The sequence below is a fragment of the Ambystoma mexicanum genome, chromosome 10 (assembly GCF_040938575.1).
Source record: "Ambystoma mexicanum isolate Mex_15411 chromosome 10, UKY_AmexF1_1, whole genome shotgun sequence".
Classification (NCBI taxonomy): Eukaryota; Metazoa; Chordata; class Amphibia; order Caudata; family Ambystomatidae; genus Ambystoma; species Ambystoma mexicanum.
Genome location: NC_090932.1, coordinates 492,231,619 through 492,251,856, shown reverse-complemented (window position 1 = coordinate 492,251,856; position 20,238 = coordinate 492,231,619).

The window sequence follows — 20,238 nt, the reverse complement described above, 5'->3', positions numbered from 1 at the left end:
AAGACAGCCTTATGGTCTCCACATAGAGAATATGCTGCTATGCGGGGTCATCACTCAGCAGCATAAATGCACTAGAAAAGTTTATGTGAAATCAATCTCGAGGGGTCGTGCGAGGTGCAATGCAAAACATCCAGAAAAGTGCAGATTGCAGATCTCCTTGTGTATTGCTGCAATATGTGCTTACTCTACAGTCTGTACACCGGGTACAAGGTTTTCATCTCTTGCATCCTTTTGTCCTTGGGGATTCATTATAGGATTCCTTAGCAAGCATCTTCAAAATACGAATTCATGTACAGGGCATTTCTATACTGATCAGGGTTAATGGCGTAGCAGAATATCTTGTCCAACACCCTGTAAAAACCTTTCAGTAATGTCCTATTATCTGCCTGTGTGTTCAAACTGCAAACAGGTTACTCCAAGTCAAATGTAGCATTTGTTTAATAGTAAAATAATGCAATTCCTCTGCATGTATATAAAAAGAGATTCCTGATTGATGCAGGCCTATGCAAGCGTGATGCTGATACTGGGCGCCTGTCACAGCGCTATGCAGTGCAATGCCTCCCATCCCTTGCAATAGATAGAATAGAGAACAGAACATTTCCTGCAAGAATAGAGAGGTCATGTCAAAGGGCCTCATTACTTTGTTGCCGGTCTGGTAACAACGGTACCGGTATGTTTGCCGGCCGGTACCGTTGTTACCGGACCGCCAAACTCTGAGGTGTGCCGCGGGTGCCTTTCATTCTGCCATGTCTGCCCTGGTGGAATGAAAGGCACCCGCGAGCACAGCATGCCTGTAGCACCAGCACCCTTATGAACGGTGCTGGTGCTACAGGCATTCCCATTCCCATTAAGCCCTATGGTGCTGAAATGGGAATTAGGATCTAACGGCACCTACGAAAGGATAATTAACGTGTTCGGCGGGGTTGGAATACCCCGGTAATTGGCCATTCGTGGGTGCCGGACTTTAATGCCGGTATGGAGGTAGCCTTGCCGCTCTTACTGGCAAGGCTACCTCCAACCTCGTAATGATGCACAATTACTTACTCACTCCTCAACCACAGAAAAAAAAAGTTTACTACACAAAATGTTTTCCCTTCAACCTGCCCATCCACCTCTTGTTTGCACATCACTTGTAGCTTTACCCACCTGTTAGGGGTGTTGCAATTATTATATCAATGCCTATGTGGTATGGACAAAGTCCAGAGTTTGTTTATAAGTACAGGCAATATAACAATGTATCACTGTTGCTCTCGGTGCTTGAGAGTTGCATCTTGTGGGAGAGGATGTTGAGCAGAATGGCTTGGTCGATGGCTGCAGTGAGGTCGAGGAGTGTGTGTCCTTTACCTGTGATGTTGCGGAGGTCATTGAGGGGAAGGCATCACATGTGTTGGAATATTTAGAAGAGGGTGTGGGAGTGGAAGAGCAGATGGGAGGACTTGTCTGATGTGTCTTGTCTTTTAGAGCTGAAGTCGTTCATTAGGGAATTGCATACTGAAGTGCATGGCACGTGGACAGTGTGGATGGTGGTTTGGTTAGGGATTTGATGATGTTGAATTGTTTCTGTGTACGATTGTTGGTAGTTGACTGGAGTTCTTGGAATGAGTGGTATTGGTATTGCAAATGGGTTTTTTGTATAAGTGGCAGTAGTGTTAGAGAGGTGTCTTTCTAGGCTCTGGATATCTGATTGATAGAGAGGAGAGAACGGTTATACCATGGTGTATGGTTCTGGCTGTGCTTTATTGAAGCTGCTTGCAGCAATTTTGTCAAGTGTTTGTGTGATGGTGGTGATGGAACTGTGGGGAAACGGGGGCAGAATGAGTAGTTTTAAGGCTGTGTCAGTAATGTGTTTGGTTTGTCTGGCTGGGGGTAAGGAGGGAGTGCCACAGGTGTTGGAATGTTGTGTGGTAAAGTGAGCATGAGGGGATGGAATAGTGGTCAGACCACGACACCCAAATTTGATTCTGCCCAGATACATTATTTTTGCTTCAGATCAAAAGATCCAGGGTATTGCCATTTAAGTTTGTGGAGGGGGGGGGGGTAGGTGATGAGCTGTAAAAGGTTATAGAGGGTAAATTGAGTGAGGATACTCTTTAGAATGGGTTTACTGTCTGGGTTGGAACTCCCACGGTTGAAGACCCAAAGGTAGATATTGGTGCAGAGGGAGCTGTGGTTTTTAGTTGTGAAGTCAATCAAGTTAATGTGGAAGTTGTTATTGTGTGTTGGGGTGGTAAATGAGGTGGCTAAATGTGAGGTGTGGGTGTGATAAGAGAGCAAATGAGAGTATGTCAAAGGAAGTGCACGGTGGATGGGTTGGATGGCCAGATGTGAGTGAATCTTTATATCTGATGGCAATGCCTCCACAATATTTGTGTGGACAGTCTCTGCTGTCGATGAGATATTGTGGTGAAAGTATATCAGGGATATTAGGTGTGCTGTGGAGTTTGAGCCATGTCTCTGTAACAAAGAGAATGTCTGGGCAGTATGTCCTAATGAGTTCATTGAAATCATATGTGTGCGTGCAGGGGCAGAATGGCCGTTCTGCAGAATGCAGGTTTATGTGATTAGCTGTTTCAGTGGAGTGCTGTGCTGGAGTTTAATTTGAATGTTGTTTGTGTGCTTTGAGTGAGTCATGTTTGGTGGAACCTAGCGGCAAGCAGGGGCTAACAGGGGACAAAGAATGATATACAAAAATCATTATTGCAGGAGCCCCTAGCTCTGATTGCCCTTAGCTCTGGACACCCAGTTTAGTGGACACCGTAAAAAAAAGTGCATAAATCCCCAAATCAACCTGGAAGTAGTTCAGCAGGAAACAGATATTAACCGGAAATGGGATTGTCCTTTATTCCAGAATGTATTTGTTGCACCCTTTGGTGGGTTGCAGGGGTCCCACTAGGTCCATATCAATGTGGAAGAAAGCACATGAATGATAGGTATGGGTTGAAGAGGAACCTTTGGTACATCTGCCGTTGACATCTTCTGGCAGATAAGGCACACTGCAGAAATGTTCTTAATCAGAGAATATACGTCCAGCCAGTAAAGCCTACTACTTGGGGTTTTCTCTAGCTCAATGTACATGGCAGTGAAGAGCAATAGGGCCAATTCCAAAACTGCCTGTTGAAATAGTTTTGAGGGTTGTAGTTGATATTGGATCCACCCATCTCCCTTTGGGTTCACAACCACCATGTAGGGTAGCCTCCTCCAATCTATAAAGGTAAAGCATTTTAGAGTCATGCTCTCCACCTCTGACACCACATTCTTCCAAGGTCGAATTCACGTGTTGCACGGCTTTAAATTCTAGGGACGCTGGGCCTGCACTCCCCATTGGTTGCTGGTTGCTCTCTTCCACCGTGATCATCTCTCCGACGCTGGACTCCGTACATTCGGTCTCCTCCAATTCCTCCACTTCCTATATTTCAGGGATCAGGATCTTCTCAAAGATGAGCTAGGTGATAGATTGTTTGTGTTTGATACGGGCATCATACCTGAGGTTGAACAGGACCACCTGAAGTTTGGCAGTCTTTCTTAGTAACAGTACTCTCAACATCTTTGGCTGTGGGTGATCTCTGCATCAGGGGCCAAATGGACCAACAATGCATGGCTTTAAAATCCACAGTTTCTTAATATGTATTAAGATTTGAAACACATATTCTTTTGGAGGTTGGGGTGGGTCTGGTCTAAAGAGGACCCTAGCACTTTCTTAACCTCCAAGTGGGGTCCCTCCACCCTAGGCCAGATTTACATACTCCCCACAAAGACCCTAACAATTTTGAACTAATTCAAGGGAAACCCTACTATATAAACTAGTCCACATCTATGTTAGAACCTAAAGGCCATAGACTTATCTTTCTATTTTATTTTCATCTGAGACTTTGCTCTATTTGATGTCATTACTGTTGTGTTCTGATGTTTACTGAACTCCTCTCTTTCGTCACTAGTATCTCTCGTGTTCTCTCTCTCTCTCTCTCTCTCTCTCTCTCTCTCTCTCTCTCACACACACACACACACACACCTTCCTCATTGCCCCTTTTCTACCACTTCTTTTGCTATTGCTGTTCTCCTCCCTTTGATCTTACTGTTCTACCTCTCTCCCTCTTCTCCTTCTATCTTGTCCCTTCTACCTTCCACACCTTTCGCCCTCTCAGTTCTGACTTACTCCCCTCACGCTTCACACTGCCTAACTTCAACCGTTTCCCTTCAACTCATGCTCTCGCCTCTTTATCACTCCCTCTTTCTTTCTGTACCAGTCACCTTCACACTCATTACACTCTACACTAATTTGATTTCTACCACTCTCTCTCACACACAACACCTTACCTGCACCCTCTCACATCACATCACTCCACTCCACCAAATGCTTCCCACTGACTTGTCTTGTGGTCCTTGTACTCCACTCTCGACTTCACCTGAACACCATTCATCCATCTTCTCTCTGGTTGGACCCTTATAGCCCAGCCTATCCTGTACTACTACTCCCCCTGGTCCCATTTGTCACCTGATCTATGGGGCCAATCCATCCCTGTTCTTTCCCTAGGGGGTTGAGTTTTCAGGTGACAAGTTTAAAAAAAACCCTGGTATGCCCTGCTTTTTCTGTTCTCCTGTGTTTTCTCCATTCTCTCAGAGCAAAACAGTTCATTGTCACAATGTGGTTTCCCTGCAACCGGTATTAATGTCTTTGTCGTTCTGCCATTCTTTTCATCAGTGACAATGGTTTGGGGTCTCAAAATGATGTGTTAAAAATTGATGATAGTGAGTGCAGTGCAGCAACTCGTTTGGACTTCTCACTCTTGTCCAGGTTTTTATTGCAGTACCTTGGAGAGGTCTGTGACGTGTAGTTATGGAACAGAAACAAAAGAGACCTGCCCAGGACAGAGGGTCTCATCAGGAGTTGGTGGTAAATCCACCAGGATACTGCACAACGCAATTAGCGTTACCACAACTTGGTCCGGGCTATTAGCACTGGATCACAAGTTGTGGTACCGTGGTAAATCTCCATTTAATTTTTTTAGCCCATGGGACTAATTGGGGCATTTTTCCCACAATTACCACAGTGGTAATCACGCCACAGTAATAGTGCCTGAAATGGGGCGAAAGTCATCACATTCACCTCCAGCTCAATTTCCAACAAACTCGGGATTGGGTGGAGCAGTAATGCAGCAGAAATAGCATTACTGCTGCATTTGTACTGCTGCGCCGAACTCCTGATGAGGCCTAGAGGCTGACAGCAGTGTGGATGAGACAGTGGTAACAATAATAATAATGGTAACAGTGCTCACAGCAGGTATTCTGGGCAGTTAGGGACTGGCATTCCCCTCAACTCCCACACCCAACCTCTGGGGCAGGATCAGCTCTGGCAATGCCCTAGCCACGTGCCCTAGTTTGAGATTGGTATGCGATTGGTACAGGGCCATGACTTTTGCCATATAATTATTCTCTAAAACATAGCCCCCCTTCCTCTAGAAGCCTGCATTCACTGGCCAGCAGAAACAGGGTCTCGGCTGCAGTATCTCTCCTGGAGACACTGCAAATGGTACAATATAGTCTGCCTCCATTATCTTATATTTATTACTGCACAGTATTTTATTTTGTGGATTATACCACACATGTACTTCTCTCTCTCTACTACTAGTATGTCTCTCTTTCGCTGTGTCTCTCGCGTTCTCTGTCTTTCACATCTGTCACATACAGTAATGCAGAACGTTATGTTACTACATGTTACTCCACAGTGTATGCAACAAAATGCTGCCAATGCCTATGACTGCCAATGTCTGTTTCTCACTTCTGCTTCGCCTCTCCACGTTTCTTTCTTCCTTTACCTTTCTGCAACTTCTCACAATGTGCTTTGCTACAGTGTGGATCTGGTGATGTACCTACACATTCTAACATCCTTTGTTCCTTAAGAGAGGTCCCCCAAGGGTTGATGTTCACCCACCTACAGAAACAGGATCATGGCTGCACCATCCCGCTCAAAGGAACTGCAAATGGTAGAACACATTCTGACTTTGTTATGTTCTGTATATGCACAGTATGTTACTTTGGTCAATACTGCAGATGTCTCTCTCTCTCTCTTTCTCTCTTTATACAGTATGCCCCACTTTGCCTCTCTCTCTCTCTCTCTCTCTCTCTCTCTCTCTCTTTCTGTCTCTCCCCCTTTCTGCTATCTCTTGCAGTAAGGCAATGTTTTATTCCACCATATGTTACTGTACAGAGTATACTGCACAATCCTGCCAGTCACTACCAATGGCTGGCTTTATCTCTATCATCCTCTCTCTACCTCTCTCTACCTCTCTCTCTCTCTCTCTCTCTCTCTCTCTCTCACCCTCTCTTTCTCTCTCTCTCTCTCCCCCTCCTCTATCTCGTTCCTCTCTCTCTCCTCCTTTGTTCTGCATCTTCTCATATTGTATTCTGCTACAGTATGTAATGATGTGCTCAACTATTCTAACATGTGTATCATGTATCTTAACATAGTCCATTCCTAACTCACAGTACCCTTTATGCAGTGGCTTTTTTCTAAGCTGGTGGTTCATCAGAGGCTTGGAGTACTGTATCTGAATTGAGGGCCTGCCAACAAACCTTGAGATGCCCTTCAGGTCTGCCTCATTGGGGAGTTTATAGATACACTTGAGGTACCCTTATGCTGTGCCAAGATTACATAATCAAATGTAGGAGAGGAGATTCTGGGGCAGTCCGAACCGATGTGAGTCTCTGTTTCACCACCAGGGCAGAGGAGTGCTTGGGGTCATTGTCCTGCATGATGCATACTTTGGAGGTGTTCTTTGCATACTTGTCCCTCGCATGTGGCAAAATCCCCTTTAAAGAAGACTGTGTCCTTCATGCCATCAAAATAAATTATAGGTTCTGGGTCTTAATTGGAGATGCTTCACCAGGCATGTACATTGACCAAATACACCAGAACAGGCTTGCTTCAAAAGTGTCAGTTCCTTCTGAATGCCATTCTGATGAGTCTTTCTAGGGCTACTGTAGTGTTGTTCGTGAACAAGACATCCTGGAAGTTTTTCATCCTTCCATTCTGAACTTCACGTGGGGCACCCACTTTTCATTATTGATATTTTGGGTCATAGGGCAGAGTCTGTAGTGCATGAGTAAGTCATGGTTATTGACCATACGGGCCTTAATTTAGGTAGCGTGTCATGGAAGTGGATGGGAACAGAATAACTCTGTATTCCAATAATCAGACTGAATCAGGAATAAGACAAAGCGGGTTATTACGACCCTGGAGGTAGCCATGCCATTATTTGCTGCATGGCTACCCCCATTCCGGGAACCGGGTCCGAGCTCCTGGAATGGGGAAATACCAGACCATTCTGACCTTGGAGGGCCTGGTATTTCCCCATTCCGGGATCCCATCCCCATTCCCATTCGAGCCCTCATAGGGCTCAATGGGAATGGGGAGCATGCTAACAACGGGCTCATTAATAACGGGTCCGTTGTTAGCATGCTGGTCTGTTCGCAGGACTCCGGGTCCCGCGAGCAACCCTCGTCATGCGACGGTAGGGGGTTAACAGGGCCGGCAGCTCTACCAGCCCTGTTAACCCCCTACCGCCAGGGTCGTAATGACCTCCAAAGTCTTTTTACTGTTTTAATATCAATTATCTAAAACAGGGAGTTACAACAGACATCAATGGATGTTGCACAGAATTCTCTCAAAACATTTAATAAAAAACACTTCTTTTATAGCAAAAACTCATCATAGATGACGTCATACTACGTGGCAAATAAGAAAAACCTATGGGGAATTGTGGTTGGCTTAAAGGGAAAATCTAAGTATACTTTCTATAGTGACCGGGATTGTGATTGGTTCTCTACAGTCAGGTGGACAACTCATGCCCACCCCTAGTGCAAGTCATCTTCATCAGTTATTAGAAACACTGCATCTCAAACTGCTAGGCCCTTTGTTATATGGCCCTCTGCAATTGGTTGCCACGCTTGTTCCCTTCCTGAACATTCAGTTCACTTAGCATATGATCTCAGATCCAGGTGCCAGGGGGCAGACTGGACTTTACCTCCCCACCCAATTAGCCCACCCTCTCTCATCACCCATGCCTTATGCCATGCAGACTTTCTTTGAACTTAGCCTTGCAATGTATTTTCATCTCTGGAATATAAGGGAGTACAGGCACATGCTTATCGAAGATCTGGATAGCGTGTCCAACTTTATTCTCATCCTCAGCTCATGTGACAGGAGACCACAATTCGGCCATTTTAAAGCATTTAATTGTCTTGAATTAATAAACTTGACACTCATGTTGCTCATTCTTTGCACCTTAACAAGGAATCATTTAGCTTCTCATGTTCACTGTTCTTTGATAATAGATAATCAGTTCTTGGCTGCCTTCAGTCTTGAAACCAGGCCAAAAAGACCTTATCGCTCCTTCCATTCTCCCAGCTAATTATTGTCATGACCACTGCTTCCAAGGAGTCAGGACCAACCCAACACCCTTGGAAGCAGGCTCATAACATATACCATCGGCGCCAGCCAGTCCCAATGGGGACCTTTTGGACCCTGTCCTGGCACCGGTGGTGCCAGGCTCATAAAATGGACCAGTCCCGGCACAGGAAGCGCCGGGCTCATAACAAGTGTGAAAGTGCTTGGGTGGACCTACCTGCAGCAGACCATGCTGCTTACTTACCAGCAGAATGATGTTTCATTCTCTTCTGGCAGGGACTACTTTTTCTTCTGGGTGGGGCAGGCACCACTCCCTGGATCATTGATGCTGGAATCCTTCTGGAAGCAGGAACTCTTTTTTCCTGGGCGAGGCTGTGGAAGGAGACACCTAAGCACTCCTGTGGGCTATTTAAACCACACCCGATTTGTGCAACGTGCTTCGCGTTATTCTGCATCTGCAGCAGGAAGCTCACCGTGTCAGCTCCAGGGAATCTTCAGCTCCGGATCCTGTGAATAAGAAAATTACCTGCTGGAACCAATCTGCAGTCTTCAGCAACTCCTGCAAAAACAAAAGGCACAGGTTAGGCAAAAGCAAGGTTGGCGCTTCAACTTACCCGATCCATCGGCAGCATCCAAGGCGTTTTTTCTGCATTTCTCGTCCGGCATCGGGCCTGCAAAGACAAAGGGCCTCATTACGACCCAGGCGGTAAGTTACCGCCTGGTCCGTGACTTTACCACCATGGCGTAAACTACGTTTACGCCATGGTGGTTGGCGGACTTACCGCCCCATTCCGACCTTGGCGGGGCAGTAAGTCCCCAATCCCCATTTACCCTTCCCCATTCCCATTTTTGCCCCATAGGGCATAATGGGAGTGGGGAAGGCGTTAATTACGCCACCGTAAATTACGGTGGCGTAATTAACTCCATGGTCCCTTAGCGCCATGGATTTTAACACCTGCTAAAAGCAGGTGTTAAAAGCGCCATGGCGCTAAGGGACCTCGTACTCGGTAAGGGTCGGCGCTGTTAACGCTGCCGTAAACCCCTTACCGCCTGGGTCGTAATGAGGCCCAAAGAACATTGGTTACTAACGCTTAGTTGCAAAACGACTTACCTGCATTACGCTCGCCTCAACTCTGCTCGCGCCGCATTCCATCACCTGTAAAGACAAAAAGAGACATTAAGGTGCATTATACAGCCCTAGAGCAGCCTTTCTTCTTACGTGCCATCCTATTCTCCATCTTCTTGCTTCATTCATTGCCACGAACCGGGAGGGCATCTTCTTTGGCACCGGCAGCAACTGAAAAGGAAAAAGACATAGACATTATAAGAGAGCAATCTAAAAAGAACTTTAATACTTACAAGTCACGCTCGTGCAGCAAACGGCGGCATCGCTCTCAAATCACCCTCTGCAATCAAGAGGCTGAACTCGAATCCAGTGAAGTAACTGAACCCAGCGCCCCTGCACAAGACGCAGGATGGAGAGCCCGCCATTCACCTATTTAAGGTGAGCGCGACTACAACCCAGTACCACGGGGAGAGAGGGAGAGAGGGGCTTGGAACTTCTCCCAACCTTCAAGCCAATAATACCTAGATTTTCTACTTGCAGACACCTCACCCTTCGGGTCAAATTTTCAGTGAAGAAGGGGCCTAATCCGGGAGCCAAACGAATCCTACGCCTAACGCTGAAGACGGTTTCACCGCCCAGTCAAGACCCGCGCCTCCGAGGGAATCAGGTGAGCGTTACAGAACGCGAAGCCTTACCACATATTTCCCGCCCAGGCGCAATGGAAACTTCAGACACAGACCAATTGGCCCAGTTACTTGGGGAGTTGAGGGCAGAAGTACACGCAGCACGCCAGGAAACGAATGCCTTAAGGAGGGAGTTAGTGGGCTCTAAGGAACAAACAGACGACTTGGCTAGACAATTGCTGCAAGCCCAAGCGGGACAAACTCCTCTGCCTACTCCTAGTGGGGGTCATGCTTCAACGACTTCTACCAATCCGGTGCACATTAACCTACCAGGAAATGTACCTTTGGCTCCGCCCGAGCGCTTTTCAGGTGATCCGAAAAGATTTGCTGTGTTCATCAATCAGTGTCGCTTGCATTTTTTATGCAGACCCGCCGCTTTCCCAACGGACCAGGCTAAGGTGGCCTTCGTGCTCTCATATCTTAGTGGCAGCGCCGCAGATTGGTCTATTCCTTTAGTGACTCGAGATGACCCTGTTCTTCATAACTTCCAGGATTTCCAAGCTAGTATGGAAAAATTGTTTGCAAGACACTCGCAGGGACAGGCCCTGGACAATGAACTTCTTTCACTACGACAGGGCAATCAAGATCTTCTGGCCTACATTGCATCGTTCAACAGATTAGTGGTTGAAACCGGATGGCCTGAGGACAAGAGAATCACCCTTTTCTACAGAGGCCTGCGTGGAGAATTTAAAGACGTTCTGGCTCAGGTGGTGAATCCTCCACAAGACTGTTCCGAATACATCGACCTAGTGGTTCAATTGGATCATAGAATACAGAATCGGAAGGCCGATCGTTCCAGATTTGAAACTCGAGTTTTTCTAGACCACAGAGTTCAGCTAAAGGAAATGATACCGTGGAACCCATGCAGATTGGGGTTGTGAAAGGACCTCGAACCCAAAAGGAAAGGGAAAGAAGAAGACAATTGCAATTGTGCCTTTATTGCGGAAACTCTGGACACTTTCTTCGAGATTGCCCAGTGAAACCAAGGAAGAAGATAGTAGGAGCTTCTGATAAAGGTGCCGAAGGTTCTGAGTCGGAAAACGACCTCGCCCGACAAGTGTAGAGGTCCGCTTGCCGAGCGTTAAAACCAGTTCTTTGACCTCGCATTTCATCATGCCCATGGTCCTCGTGAGTCCAGAACAACCTAATCGTATGCATGCCCTTAAAGCATACATTGATAGTGGCGCAATCGGCAATTACGTGGACTGTAAATTGGCCGCCAGGATGAATCTATCTCTTTGTCCTAAGACGGTGAAAGACGTCATCACCACCGTGGATGGTACGGAAATAGCTTCCGGACCAGTAACTCACACCACCATGGAAGTGACATTGATAAGCCAAGATGGACATCAAGAGAAGATCGTGTTTGACTTGATCAAGGCTCCGCAGTTTCAAGTTATCCTGGTTGGAGAAGCACAATCCTCAAATTGATTGGCGAGCAAAGACAATCCGGTTTCCAGAATGCGCTCCTACCTGTTATCCTCAGCCCCTTACTAAGCTGGCAGCAACTACTTTTGAGAATCCTCAACTGCCTCCAGAATACCGGGAATTTCAAGATGTCTTTCAGAAAGATCAAGCTAATTCTCTGCCTCCTCACAGATCCTACGACTGCCAGATAGACTTGATTCCGGGATCCACTCCTCCGTGCAGTCGAATTTATGCCCTCACAGAACCTGAAAATCTTCACCTGAGGCAGTATTTGGACCAGTGCCTGGCTAATGGATTTATCCGTCCTTCGAAGTCCCCAGCCTCCTCAGCTCTGTTCTTCGTTCCAAAAAAAGAGGGAGACCTAAGAACATGTATAGATTATCGTGCCCTAAACCAGATTACGATTAAGAACAGGTATCCGTTACCATTGATCCCTGAACTTCTTGACCAAGTTAAAAGTGCCTGTATCTACACAAAGCTGGACCTCAGAGGAGCTTACCATTTGGTGCGAATAAAAGAGGGCGATGAATGGAAGACGGCCTTTCGTACTAAATATGGACTGTTCGAGTACCAAGTAATGCCCTTTGGATTATGCAACGCACCGGCTGCCTTTCAGTATTTTATGAATGACGTCCTCAGAGAGCTCATTGACGTGTGTGTAGTTGTCTATATAGATGACATTCTGGTCTACTCGTCCTCTGAGGCGGAACATCGAAAACATGTCACAGCAGTACTGGAGAGGCTCCGTAAACACAGACTTTTTGCAAAGCTGGAGAAATGCGTTTTTCATGTCACTGAGGTCGAATTTTTAGGATTTATTTTGTCACCTAATGGAGTCCACATGGACTCAAGGAAAGTGGACGCTATCCTTAAGTGGCCCTCACCAACGTCTGTGAAAGGTGTTCAAAGCATGTTGGGCTTCGCCAACTTTTATCGTAGGTTCATTCCAGATTTCACTCGAGTAGTCCAACCCATTACAGCCCTCCTTAGAAAAAATAAACGTTTCGAGTGGTCGACAGAGGCTGAACAAGCTTTTCAAGAACTAAAAACAAAATTCACCTCGGCTCCGGTTTTAAAACATCCTCGTCCGGAGCTCCCCTATATCGTTGAGACCGATGCTTCCAGTCTCGCAATGGGAGCAGTGCTTTCGCAAAGAGACCCAGAGACAAACCAGTTACACCCAGTGGCATTTTGGTCCCGCAAATTTTCGGCTCCCGAAATCAACTATACCATTACAGATAAGGAACTTTTGGCTATTAAGTCCGCCTTTAAAGCCTGGCGGCATTATCTCCTGGGAGCCCGACACACAGTCACCGTCATTACGGATCATCGTAATTTACAGTACCTTAAATCAGCCAAAGCTCAATCCTCTAGACAACTTCGCTGGGCACTATTTTTCGCCGAATTCGACTTTGTGATAACTTACCGACCTGGCAACAAGAATGGTAAAGCTGATGCCCTCTCCCGAATTGGAGTAGATGAACTCACAACCAATCCTGAACCCGTTCCCATAATTCCGGAACAGAGAATCCTGGGTTTGGTTAATGCACAATCCATTGAAGACATTGACGTTACAGTTAAAAAACTTCTGACTGCAGCAGAGGTGCAAGACTGGCAACTCAAGGGAAAAGACTTCACTACGGATAAGAACTTACTATACTTTCGAGGAAGGCTATATCTACCTGGTACCGATTTACAAAAACAGGTGATCTCATGTTACCATGACTCCTTAATGGAAGGACATCCAGGTATTGCCAAAACGTCAGAAAAGATAAAAATGCATTTTTGGTGGCCGTCTTGGAGAAAGGACATTAAGGATTTCATAAATTCCTGTGGTGTGTGCGCCCAAAGCAAAAGCCAGAAGGAGAAACCAGCAGGCCTCTTACAACCCCTAGACATTCCTCCACACCCGTGGCATACTCTCTCCATGGACTTCATCACGGATTTACCACCATGCTCCGGATTTAATACAATTTTAGTAATTGTAGACCTATTCTCGAAAATGGCTCATTTTATCCCATTGAAAGGGTTACCCACAGCTTCAATTCTGTCCCGAGAGTTCCTCGAAAACATCGTTCGGTTGCACGGCTTTCCTTCAGTTTTAATCTCAGACAGAGGAAGTCAATTTATTTCCCACTTCTGGTGGAGTTGTTGTCGCCTAGCCCAAATTGATGTAAGACTTTCAACCAGCCATCATCCCCAGACCGACGGGCAGACCGAGAGGACCAACCAAACCCTGGAACAATATTTGCGCTGCATGTTACAACAATCGGAGAGTACTTGGAAAGACATTCTCTGGATTGCGGAGTACGCTTATAATAATTCAGTCCATGCTGGAACCGGAAAGACTCCTTTTTTTCTTTTATATGGAATCCACCCCCGCACCTCAAATCTTGATCCACCTCAGACTCTTGGGACCCCAGCTGTAGATCATCTGCATTCTACAATCACTCAAGCCTTTAAAGAGCCCACGTCTCACCTTAAGCGAGCCAAGGAACAATACAAGAAGTGTGCAGACCTACGTCGAAAGGAGGCCCCTCAATATCTTGTGGGAGATCAAGTCTGGCTATCAACCAAACATTTACCTCTCAAAGGACCACGTACTTTCAATCCACGATACCTGGGACCTTACCCAATCACTGCCATAATAAATCCAGTGGCAGTTAAATTGGGTCTACCTGCCCATATGAAAATACATCCAGTTTTCCACGTTTCTCTACTGAAGCCAATGCAACCTGGAACCCGTTTGACAAAATCTCCAGACCCTATTCTTGTGGACGGAGAACTGGAATTCGAAATACAAGACATCCTAGACTCCAAGATTTCCAAATCAAAACTATACTATCTGATTGACTGGAAAGGTTATGGCCCTCAGGAAAGATCTTGGGAACCATCGGAACATGTTCATGCACCCCGTCTGGTTAAGAAGTTTCATCGAACTTTTCCTGATAAACCGAAACCCCCGGGGAAGACGAATTTGGGAGGGGCCTTGAGGGGGGGTGCTGTCATGACCACTGCTTCCAAGGAGTCAGGACCAACCCAACACCCTTGGAAGCAGGCTCATAACATATACCATCGGCGCCAGCCAGTCCCAATGGGGACCTTTTGGACCCTGTCCTGGCACCGGTGGTGCCAGGCTCATAAAATGGACCAGTCCCGGCACAGGAAGCGCCGGGCTCATAACAAGTGTGAAAGTGCTTGGGTGGACCTACCTGCAGCAGACCATGCTGCTTACTTACCAGCAGAATGATGTTTCATTCTCTTCTGGCAGGGACTACTTTTTCTTCTGGGTGGGGCAGGCACCACTCCCTGGATCATTGATGCTGGAATCCTTCTGGAAGCAGGAACTCTTTTTTCCTGGGCGAGGCTGTGGAAGGAGACACCTAAGCACTCCTGTGGGCTATTTAAACCACACCCGATTGGTGCAACGTGCTTCGCGTTATTCTGCATCTGCAGCAGGACGCCCACCGTGTCAGCTCCAGGGAATCTTCAGCTCTGGATCCTGTGAATAAGAAAATTACCTGCTGGAACCAATCTGCAGTCTTCAGCAACTCCTGCAAAAACAAAAGGCACAGGTTAGGCAAAAGTAAGGTTGGCGCTTCAACTTACCCGATCCATCGGCAGCATCCAAGGCGTTTTTTCTGCATTTCTCGTCCGGCATCGGGCCTGCAAAGACAAAGAACATTGGTTACTAACGCTTAGTTGCAAAACGACTTACCTGCATTACGCTCGCCTCAACTCTGCTCGCGCCGCATTCCATAACCTGTAAAGACAAAAAGAGACATTAAGGTGCATTCTACAGCCCTAGAGCAGCCTTTCTTCTTACGTGCCATCCTATCCTCCATCTTCTTGCTTCATTCATTGCCACGAACCGGGAGGGCATCTTCTTTGGCACCGGCAGCAACTGAAAAGGAAAAAGACATAGACATTATGAGAGAGCAATCTAAAAAGAACTTTAATACTTACAAGTCACGCTCGTGCAGCAAACGGCGGCATCGCTCTCAAATCACCCTCTGCAATCAAGAGGCTGAACTCGAATCCAGTGAAGTAACTGGACCCAGCGCCCCTGCACAAGACGCAGGATGGAGAGCCCGGCATTCACCTATTTAAGGTGAGCGCGACTACAACCCAGTACCACGGGGAGAGAGGGAGAGAGGGGCTTGGAACTTCTCCCAACCTTCCAGCGACTAATACCTAGATTTTCTACTTGCAGACACCTCACCCTTCGGGTCAAATTTTCAGTGAAGAAGGGGCCTAATCCGGGAGCCAAACGAATCCTACGCCTAACGCTGAAGACGGTTTCACCGCCCAGTCAAGACCCGCGCCTCCGAGGGAATCAGGTGAGCGTTACAATTATATGCTGTGACACAGTCTTAAGCCCTTCTCCTCATGGTCTGAGCTTACTAGAAATTGTGACACCAATGTCCAGCACTATATAATGGCGGCTTCACCTGCAGTATATTCGCTGCTTATAGCAGCTTCTATGATCATGTAGTCTACTTGTGTTGCTGCATCTGTACATTTATTAATCGGCTTGCATTTTCTTCAGTGCTTTTCACATGTGCAATCTTTGTTTCGCACATGAAAGATTACTTGATTCTTTACTTCGTCCTCAGTTTCTATAAGGTCCATGCATTCTCTTCGTCAGCCACTCTTCTCAGTATGTTACGCTTGTTTCTTGTGACATCACCAACTTCTCTTTCTCGCATTTTCATATTAATTCTGGGATCTCCTCCAAGAGATTGTGATCTCTTCTGGAACATCTGATAGGGTTTCTTAATGGATACCTTTTCTCAAATACACGACAGGGAATAGTCACAACTGCTGGTGTTAAACATGGTACTATTTCAGGCTTTCAGTATACAGGTAGCCGGGGGTGGTGCTTCCTGCAGAGGCTGTTGGCTGCTGCTCTACATTTTCATGAAAGAAGATTTTCTTGGATGGGGGTACATTTTTGTGGGTGAGTGGGGTGAGATAGAATAGGTGAGCGGATGAGGTAGAGCAGGTGAGGTAGAGTTGGTGAAGTAGGACAGTTAGTGGGGTACAGTATAGTGCATAGGGTAGAGTGGATGAATGTGGTGTGGTGGTGTGGTAGTGTGGGTGATTGGGTGAGAAGGAATGGTGAGGCAAAGTTGGCGAGTAAGGGGAGCTAGAGTTGGCGAGTGAGGTGAGGTAATGTGGGTGGGGTGGGAAGGAGTGGATGAATGTTGGGGAAGTGAGTGAGTGGGGTGAGATAGAGGACGCGAGGTAGAGTGGATGAACCGGTGGGCTGAGTTAGAGTGGGTGAATAGTGTGAGGCAGAGTGGGTGAGTGGGGTGAACTACAGTGGATGAGCGAGGAAAGGTAGAGTTGGTTAGTGCTGGTGGTAGAGTGTGTTATGTAGAGTGGGTACGTGAGGTGGGGTAGAGTGTGTGAGTGGGATGAGATAGAATAGGTGAGCAGTATAAGGTACAGTGGGTGAGTGGACTGAGAAAGAGTAGGGTGAGGAAGAGCAGGGTAAGGTAACTGACCTTGCAGATGTCTCCAACTCCAGCACAGAGCCTGGCAAACTCGGTGGATGCATTTGCATTTGTATTTCTTTTAAGAATGTGGATGTATATTTTGATTTTAAAAAACGACTTACAGTAACATAAATACAGGTGGCTGATTCCCTTCTCCTGAAATGGTTGACTTACAAAGGTAACCATAGGGGGGTCAAATACTTAAAACTAAAGAAGAGTACTATTTAAATATCCAACATTACATTATTAAGCATCACTGGAGGGGGTGGATAGATCAGGTAGGGAAGATAAATCAGGGAGAGTGCAGAGGGAACTCCTTCTTTAGAAAAAAAGTGAAGTTTAAGCCAAGCTGAAAAGATTCACAGTTGGGCTGGATTTGATTGTGATTGGCAGCAGGTTCCAGTGGGTGAGAAAGGGAGAAAGAGTAGAAGCAAGAGGAAGCACATCAGGGGCATGGGATAGTGATGTGCAGAGGTGAAACAAAGTTATTTAGATGGTGAGTAGACAGAGATACAATCAGACAGGTGTAGTAATCTGTTAAATGTAATCTGCAAAGCATAATTTGCAGGCAGCATTTAAACCTTTTACAAAACAGTAAAAGTGAAGAGTCAGGTGCTCTTCAATTTTAAACTGTTTTGTTAATGTTTAAAGTTGTGTGCATGGGACCGGACACCACATCGTTGCTAATGTTGTTACTTCTTTGCATGCAATTAAAATTGTTTGTAAAATTACGACTTCTATGTTTTCTTGCAAAACTGCAAATAAACACTTGAGATGATCCACAGACAGTGTCTCTGAGTTTGTTGATAAAGCTGGAGGGCCTAAGAGCAGGGGATCCTTTGAGCACAGAAGGGGATGTGCTCCAGTCAGGGGGAGGGAAGCACCTTGAGACTAAACAAAATAGATCCCTGACCCAAGAGACTGGGAGTGAAATGTAGTAAGAGACAATAGGCCTCATTATAAATCGCCCTGTATGGAAACAACGGTGGCGGTAAACCTGCCGCCACCGTTGTTTCCATGCCGGGCAATCACAACCGCTGCAGGCGGGAGGTGATGTTCCCGCCAGGTCTGTTAGGGAGAATTCTCTGTTTAGGCTGAATTTCCTAACCTAGTGAGTCCCCCAGCAGCTTTGCTGGATTTCTGGAGTTTGTTTTTTTTTACATCCTGCCAAGAGTGGGACTCTTTTCCCCCCACTCTTAGACATGAATGTGTGTAATTCCTTTGAAGGTCAATGTGTTCTATGGGCTATGGGGTCTTTTACTCCATAGGGTCTCATATGTTTTGCTATGTGTGTTACACCGCACCCTCCGTGCCGTAGCACTGGGGCGTCCTAGCGGACCTCCATCATAGACTCCATGACTACTGTCTCCCCGGGCATGTAAAGCCACCGTTGGCTTTACTAGACCTAAATTTACTAACAGAACTAGTACAAACCATGCTATTGTGGACGTACTAGTAGGGGTACTTCGATTACTCCTGGGTCTGTTATTCGAGGGGGCACTGTCCCGTCCCCCCTCGTCGTGTTTTGGCTGGTGGCAGAGGAAACTACTTGCTATATTCGACCCCGAATGTAACCCTATGGGATTCTTCCCATTGTTGGAGATTGATACTTTTTCTCGTTAATCTCTAACATACCACCGGTCTACTTATCTTAAATAAGTCTATGGGATGGTATTTGCTGCCAGAACTCTGCTTTTTAAAATGGTGTCTGTGTTCGTCTCTGTGACTCCTAAACCAAAGGTTGAGCCCTTTGTTCCACTTTTGGCGGGCTTCTGAACAGAGACCCTCCAAAGTGGTGCCATTCTGTCTGGGTTACCACAGGGGTGTGGGAGGGGGTTTAGGCACCCTGGACCGAGTTGCCTTGCCAACTCCGGTTGCACTCTGTTGTGATTGGCCCAAGTGGTGAGCCTCCCCGCTCACCACTTAGCGTGTTTGAGTGACAGCTAGGCTGAATGAATGGGGGTTTTCTGCATAAAAGCAGGGCTTTTGGGACTGGATCTTCAGAAGTCGCCACAGGACCTAAAGAATACGACGAGGGTAAAGCTGAGCCGACCTGCAACGACGACACCTCCGGTGGAGCCCTGCTGAACCGACTCACCACTTCCCGACGACAGAGGAGATCTCCCTGCCGGAGAGTCTCTTCCCCTAACTGGTGGGAACAACCAGTCCCCTTTGCTTTTTATTCGCCTCAGGACGCAGTGGTCGAATTGCCCGTGCGGAGCACCTCGGCAACCGGATAGCCACTACCCCTGTAGCGCGACCAAAAGGTGGTGCCTTGTGATGGAGCACTCCGCGGCTGGTCTCTTCCCTGGTGGTGCACCGATCTTCAACTTTCCTTCGACGACGAGATCACCTCTTCTCTTAGCAAAGACCGGACGTGCATCCACCACCAGGAACAACTGCCCCCGCTGGAGCTGTCTCTCCACAATCAAGGTACTGTGTCCGCCTGGCTTCCCTTGTTGCAAGATAGAGTGAGGTGCCTTCATCCTCGCCTCTCCATAGGGTCGCCTCCAAGCTTTCTCTAGCGTGTTGTTCTGAACTGGTCCAATCTACCAATAACAATTTGCTACAAAGACAGGAACGCATTTCCACTAAGATACTTTTTGGGACATATCGCCTTGCCTCTCTCCGAGTGGGCCTGGCCTCTGAACTTTGGAATCTACAGTGGTTCTTGTCTTCTTGCCTTGCATCTTTGTTCTTACACGTATTGGTATCGAGTTGATTTCTTAACCCGCCTTTTTTTTCTCTCCCAACCTAACGACTACTAGAGTGCCATCTAGGTTAAAGCATACACCTCTGTCTGCAAATAAGTGATGTTGTTGAACCTAGACTTGTCGAACTATTGTTAGAGGGATTGATCTTTTTCTTATAGTAATTGCGATTGAAGTTGTTTGCCGTAATAGTGCCAGTGTTTTTCTATAGATGTGTCGTTATAATTAAATACCTTTATATCTTTACACCGAAGCCTTGTTCCGTGTTTGCTTGTTCTACTGTGTAGATTGCCCTATATTGTATGCTCCACATACTGCCTAACTCTTCTTGAGGGAAGTCTGACTGCTCAGCCACAGCTACCAAGTGAATCTGTGTGGTACAGACTGCTACCAAGTGGGTTTACTGCCAAACACCTGTAGTCCTAAATCTTTTGCAGTGGTCCCA